This window comes from Lathyrus oleraceus, chromosome 1, assembly GCF_024323335.1.
Source record: "Lathyrus oleraceus cultivar Zhongwan6 chromosome 1, CAAS_Psat_ZW6_1.0, whole genome shotgun sequence".
NCBI lineage: Eukaryota > Viridiplantae > Streptophyta > Magnoliopsida > Fabales > Fabaceae > Lathyrus > Lathyrus oleraceus.
The window spans coordinates 410,837,265-410,844,475 of NC_066579.1; the positions used below are offsets into that span (position 1 = coordinate 410,837,265).

General features: G+C 41.6%; 1 long non-coding RNA gene across 1 annotated transcript; it reads left to right on the top strand.

Annotated features, from left to right (window-relative positions):
* Positions 1-842: 842 nt before the first annotated feature.
* Positions 843-1,317, top strand: LOC127076605 (uncharacterized). Its single transcript, XR_007786845.1, has 3 exons — positions 843-969; positions 1,064-1,162; positions 1,244-1,317. It is a non-coding gene; the product is annotated as an uncharacterized LOC127076605 (long non-coding RNA).
* Positions 1,318-7,211: the final 5,894 nt, after the last annotated feature.

The following is a 7,211-nucleotide window of genomic DNA, read 5'->3' on the forward strand; positions in this document are numbered from 1 at the left end:
TTTCAAACAACAAGCATATGAGAAGGGTAAAAAGAAGGAGAAAAGAAGCTCTTACAAAGTGTCGCGGTGGTAGCGGTGTAGGACGTGCAAAGCACTTTGGATGCTCAGAAATTGGATTGACCTCTTTGATGCTAGGTTCGAAAATGGTAATCTGAACCTTCGCTTTCTTCCTTGAATTTCATCTCTATTCCAATTTGGGAATTTCTTGAATTTTTACTGCTTGGTAATTAATTTTGCCTTTTTACTGCAGTGAATTTCTATTGTCAGAAAACTCAGTTGGTTTGTGAATGAGGACTCAAAAGGTTGATGGTTCTTTGGCTTTGGAGGTTTGGCTTGGCTTCAATTTGCTTCTGCAACAGGGTTTCAAAACAGGTTCAACAACATGATTTCCACTGATGATGGATTGCATTTGCCAATTTATTTCATGTTTCTTTGGACTGAACAACTTGACTGCTTTCATTAGGAACCTCATTGTAGTTGTTATGCCTTGGCTTGATGATGAACATGGATGCTGCAGGATGCGAGACTGATGTGGTTTTGCAGTCAGGTGGAATTGGGTTGGTAACATGTTGCAGGTTGGAATTGTGGAGGAAGATGTTTGATTCCTGGAGCTGCCACAGTTTCTTCAATATTCTGAGAAGTTTCAGAAAGTGGCATGGAATTGGGACTCTTTTCACTATCCATGGTGTTCTTTTTCACATGATGCGACTCAATTTGCTTCACAGGAATATTTCTTTGGTTACTCACTTTCTCTGCAACATCGAAATCCCTTCTATCTCTGGACTCAACATCGTTTGAACTAGCCCTTTTTACAACACCTTCATCACCACAAGACTTCACATGAACAGATTTGAATGTCATTCTGTCATTGATTCTTTCCAATATTAATGTTGCTCTAGGCCTAGCATTGACTTGCTTGTTATTTGTGCAGAATTGTCATTGCAACATGCTGGTGTAAGTCTGAGCATGGTATTGGTCTATCTTTGCTTGAGCGCTTTTGCAACATAGCGATGTTGGTTGCAAATCATCTCATTTGGCATGTGTAACTATTATGGCATTGCAGCAGCAAGAACTGGCTTAGGATGACTTGGATACCATGATATGATGAATCTAGAGTGGTATACTGCTCCAAACTCCAACTTGGCTAATGTCCCTGCAGCAGGTAAGACATTCCTTGGTTTTGCTTATTGAACAACTGAGTTTGTCATGTGTGTTGGCTTCAATGTGACTTTGTATTTGGTAGATGATTATCACACTGCAGCACATGGATGTGGCGGTCTTGCAATATGTCTGACTTGGTCTTGCTGGTACCTATCTACTTTTACCATCCATTGGCCAATCATGTCCTTGTAAGCACCTTGATGTAGGCTTGGAACAAGTTTGGTTTTGGGGTATGTATTTCACTGTGACCTCGCACCACTACTTCCCCAACTGGCTTTGCTACTCCAATCCAACATATGGTAAGTTGCTAGGTCTGATTCTTTATTGAATTGCAAGGAAATGAGATGGCCTGACCTTGATGTGTTTGTGATTTTGGCTGTGGATTGTAGGTCAGACCGGGTTTTTATTGTCACAGCTGGTGGTTTTGCTAACATGATTCAGGTTTGGTAAGCTAACACACTTCAGGGCCTGGCATTGTGTTGATGGTGTGTAGCTGGTGTTGATGTAGCCCGGCAGGTCAGTGTATGCTACTGAGTATTGTCATTTGGCCATAACTGGCATGAGTTTAGTTTAGTTATCATGTTTTGTAACAGGTCTGAACTGGTTTTGTTGGCGTAATGTAGGCTAGTATATGCATAGCTTGATAGTTCAATGATTATGGCTTGCTAATGATTTACTACAACCTATTGTTACTTGCCTATTGGTGGATTGAGTTGTATGCAGGTGAATCCCAATCATCATCATAACTGAGCTGCCATAAATCTCTTGAGCTAGACTAGATAATTTGGAATGTTGGTGACCTTGTAGCAGCAGTCAAGAATTCATTTGGATATGTTTGGTTTTGATGTGCAGTCACCATTGCCTCTTACTTTTAAATCCAAGACTCCAATATAGCTAAGACAGTTGCACCATTGCAGCTTGAAATGGTGATGTACCACTCAGATTTTGGTTTGTAGCATTGAACCCTGAATCCAGGATATCTCCTGTTTTTGCCTTTCCTGAAGTTACGGTCTTAACATTACCGATAGACTGATTCCGCTTTATAACAGGAACTTTTTTCTTTAAAAGGTATTTGGTTTTTAGAAATGCTTTCATTCTGTGCCAGTTTTGGCCTGTCATATCTCACAGGGCAGCATTGTGTATTGCCAAGGTTTTCACCAGGTGATCACAACTCAACCGTGTTTTGGCTTGTCATGGCTCAATAACCCCTTGCTGTAGGGAAATTCTTTGTGACCTTGACCTTGGGTTTGTTGCCTTTGCAGATCAAAGTCTCACTTGCTTCACCAGTTGACTAGCTTTGGTCGTGGGCTGGTTTTTCTGCAGGATGTGTCATGATTGCAGCAACTTTCATGAGCCTTCTCCATTATCACAAGTCCAAAGCCTACTGCATATGTAAGTATGTCTAATAATCTTGTAAAAATCATGGTGCTATTGCAAGATTTTAGGCAAGGCAATATGCAACAGGATATTGAATGGACTGCTGCAGCAGTAGGGCTAGCAAATCATGTATTTCCATTGGATTGATCGTGCATTTCCATGGTTTGATGAGTTGTTTTTGGTTAGCCAAGAGTGATAAGTGAAGTTGGTTTGTTGCAAGTTGTGTGCCTTGATGCACTGCTTGCTGCAGAGTTTATTTGGCTTATGGCATGAGGTTTAACAGGTATGGCCTATGGCTTGAGACAGTTGCAGACATTCGTGGCCTTGCTGCAGTTTTGACACATGACTTGGTTTTGATTTTGTAGGTTCACCACTGGTTATGTGCTTATGGTGCTGCTGCAAGATAATAAGCAAGGGTGCACACATGGACTTTGGTGGTAAATCAAGACAAGATAGCGTGAGATTAGGTCCAAGTTTGGGATAGACCAAGGCTAATGACCGTTGATTCAAAGGTGTTCAAATAGCATGGTGTGCACAAAGTCACTTACTTGCAAATGAAGTAATCAAGAAAAATCATCAACAAACATGAAGATTGGATGACACAATGAAACAAAGGGCCAGGCCAAGTTTGGATAGTCAAGAGCAAGTGAGGGTTGACTTTGGTCAAAGTTGACCAAAAAGTCAACTGTTGACCAAAGTCAACAATTGGTCAAAAATGCGTTTTTTTTTATCTTCTTTGTAAATGAAAAATGAAATATTGGTTAGGATGAAATTTAGGGTTTAAAGAATTTGGGTTGACTTTGGTCAAAGTTGACCAAAAAGTCAACTGTTGACCAAAGTCAACAGTTGGTCAAAAATGCCGAATTTTGTATTTTCTTGTATGGACTCACATGTAATGGTTTACAATGACATGAAATAAATTGAAATGGATTAACAAATGGTTTGAAGTTGGTTTCCAAATTTTTTTATGACTTGGATGACTTGACCGATAATGTACAAGAACAAGGCCATGAAATGAGACCATAAGGTTAGGGTTTTGACATAGTATCCATGAACCAATAATATGACTGGCAAGTGGCTAGAAACACAAGAAACTTGGTTTTTTTCAGATGACCCAGACCATAGATGTATCCACAATCACAACACCATGACTTTGGATCAAAAACCAATCCTCATATAAAACCAAAGTAAGGTTAGACCAAGCATGCCAAACAAACATAAAAAATTTAGGACCAAAATCGGGGTATGACAAAAAGCGTGTATGTTTATCTAATGTACTACTTACTAAAAGAAGGGTCAAAAGAAAATGACTCGCACGGACGTCGCATCCACTGCATACGTATCTCATCTGAATCTGAGAATCAAAGTCTTCGTAGCTCGGCTACCTATGGGTTAAAGAGGAGTGTGCTCGCTAAGACATCGTGTCTTATGCCTACGTATCTCATCTGGGATGAAAATTAGAGCAAAACGTAGTTCGACCACCTATGGGGTAAGGGTTGTGTTTTGGGGTGAATGACGTTACTACGTAATCTACCGGATGCTCGACCTTTGGAGACTTACTCGCCTGTAGTAGAAGGAGATAACGTGTTCTTAGGAGAAGAAAAATCAATGAGTTAGGGGTGCTTAGGGATGCTCATGCAAAAAGGCAGTCCTAGATGAAGGAACCGCGCTACCTTAAATGACATGCCACGAGAGGCTATACGAAACCTAAGAAATCGGTAACATGCGGGAAAAGTAAAGGGATCGAGAGATCTACCGTACGGATAAAGATCCTAAGTAACAACAATTAGATAAATAAGAAACCCAAAGACTCTTCCAAGCTAAACACCATCAAAGAAAGCGAGTCAGTACAGGTAATCAGAATAAACCTCCAGGTGGTATCCCACAAATAAAGTGGAACACCAGGCAAGCCTTCTCTGCAAGAGTCATATGAGCCCTCACAAAACAAAACTCAACAAACAGGTTAGAGAAACAAGATAGGGTAATCAAGAGTTGCCCCCAAATCAAAATGTAACCACATGAATCATGCCATTAAAATTCACAAAAAGCTCACAAAAAGCAACCAAGGGTAGGAGGCCTAAACCTCTTGTCAAACACATGCATCAAAAGGGTATCAAATTCACCCATAATACCTCATACATTTAGAGCATTCAAATTAAAAGCATAAAGTAATGGGGATAAGGGCAAACCTGATTGGAGAGACCGATAAAATTGAATGGCACGGTTGGGTTTGCAAAGCACTCTTAGGGTTTATATGAGAGGGAATTGGTTCTTTGCAGATGAGTTCCCTTTAGTCTCTGGAGGTTGCTCTGAACTCTGTTAGCTCTTCTCTCACTATCTTTTTCCCTGCCAGGGTAATAGGAATAGAATGGCCTTTTGTTTCACTGAAACTCTGAATTTATAACCTGATTTTTGTGGACCTGTGGGCTCAAATAAGAGAGGCCCAAGTCCAAAAATTTTCTGTTATATATATATATATTTTTTTTTTCGGTTTTTTTTAAACACGTGGGCTTCGCCTAGCGAGCATGACAGTTCAAGAAATTCCTCTGAGGGTAGGTGATTCTGGTGGCTTTTCTTGGGACTCGCTAGGCGACCCATTCTGCTCGCCTAGCGAGCATGACAGCTCATGAACAAACTTTTGCTCCTTCAAGATTAACGTTTTGACTGACGAATAGACCCCATTTGAACTTGTTGGAAGTATCTCAAGCCATTCCCTTGTGTTGACTGATCATCTAAATAGAACCCACAAAGTGTCTTGGATGATACTCACGCTTCAAACAAAAGATGTTAGTGACACATTTTTGTGCTTTTGGTTAGTAAACAAAAGTAAGAGAAATAATGATGTATAATTCAAGCAGACTTGGTGATCTCAAACCAATCACAAGGAGTCCCACCCAAAGGCAAAGGGAACCAAGATGCTAAAGATCCTTGAGGCAATGCAAATGCAATGTTATGATGCCATGAGAGATCTTAGGGTCAAAATTGGGGTCTTACAGGTCCAGGGCTGCCCTGGCAAGTACAAAGTCAAATATGTCAGTCATATTCGACAGTCCCTTGTCGAAATGCATCATCTGCTATGTGATTACAGTCATTATGAGCACGACCATGATAAATGTCGAGTATGCTCTGTTAACCGATTGGGTTGTCGCCAGGTGCGCAAGGATATTCAGGAAATGCTGGTAGAAGGAGTCATTGAGATTCTTCAGAATAGGAATGTTGACGAAGATGAGCCTGAGGTCAACGTAATTTCCCCAGTATTCCGGATGCCCGAGCCTGTTATCATCAAGTATGATGGTAGCAAGCAGAAGGCTTCTCCTGTTCTTATCATTAAGCCTGCCGGTCCGGTACCGTACTCTTCTGAAAAAGCAATTCCTTTTCGCTACAATGCTGTTGCGTAGAAGATGGGAAAGAAATGTCCTTACCATCTTCCTCTGTTGTTAATATCGTGGATGTTAGTGGTTTGACCCGCAGCGGTCGTGTGTTTTCAACACCTCCCAAGCCTCAGGCTGATGCTGGTTTTGTTGAACGCCCGATTGGGAATGCTGTGAGCACCCCGAATCCGGCACCTGTTGTTAAGCCCTCCTCTACATTGATAACTCCTACTTCTGTTGGCCCAAGCGGCAATGTGAAAGAAGACTGTGATGAGATGCTGAGGCTCATCAAGAAAAGTGAGTACAATGTTGTAGACCAGCTTCTACAAACACCATCCAAGATATCGGTGTTATCTTTGCTCTTGAATTCAGAACCACATAGAGAGGCACTACAGAAGGTATTGGATGTGGCATATGTAGATCATGATGTCACAATAGAACAATTCGATAGCATTGTTGCAAACATTACTGCTTGTAACAATTTGAGTTTCTGTGACTCTGATCTCCCTGAGGAGGGAAGAGACCACAACTTGGCTTTATATATATCTATGAACTGTAGAGACGACGCCGTGTCCAATGTGCTGGTGGACACTGGGTCATCACTAAACGTATTGCCAAAAACCACTCTCGCGAAACTGTCATATCAAGGGCCTCCCATGAGGCAGAGTGGAGTAGTTGTGAAGGCCTTTGATGGGTCGTGTAAAACGGTGATTGGGGAAGTTGACCTCCCAATCCAAATCGGACCGAGTGATTTCCAAATTACCTTCCAGGTTATGGACATTCGTCCATCGTATAGCTGTCTCTTAGGCAGACCATGGATTCACGAGGCGGGCGCCGTGACATCTACCCTACACCAGAAATTGAAATTTGTGAAAAATAAGAAGCTGGTAGTGGTAGGGGGAGAAAAGGCTCTCCTGGTCAGCCACTTGTCTTCCTTCTCATATATAGATGCTGAGGATGAAGTTGGAACTCCTTTCCAAGCTTTATCTATTGCTGAGCCTATTGAGAAGAGAGTTCCTTCATTTGTTTCCTATAAAGATGCAAAATTGGCCATTGAGTGTGGTGCAACTGCTGGTTTAGGGAAAATGATTGAGCTAGAAGACAACAAGTCTTGGGCTGGCATAGGCTTTTCTTCTGGGGTTTTCAACACTAAAGGGCTGTTCAAGAGTGGAGGTTTCATCCACACCGGTCAGGATGAAGAAGCTGCTGCTGTCTTGGAAGAAGATATAGAGGATTCTGGCAATCTCATCATCCCTAGAGGGGTCTGCAACAATTGGGTCGCTGTGGATGTTCCTACAGTTA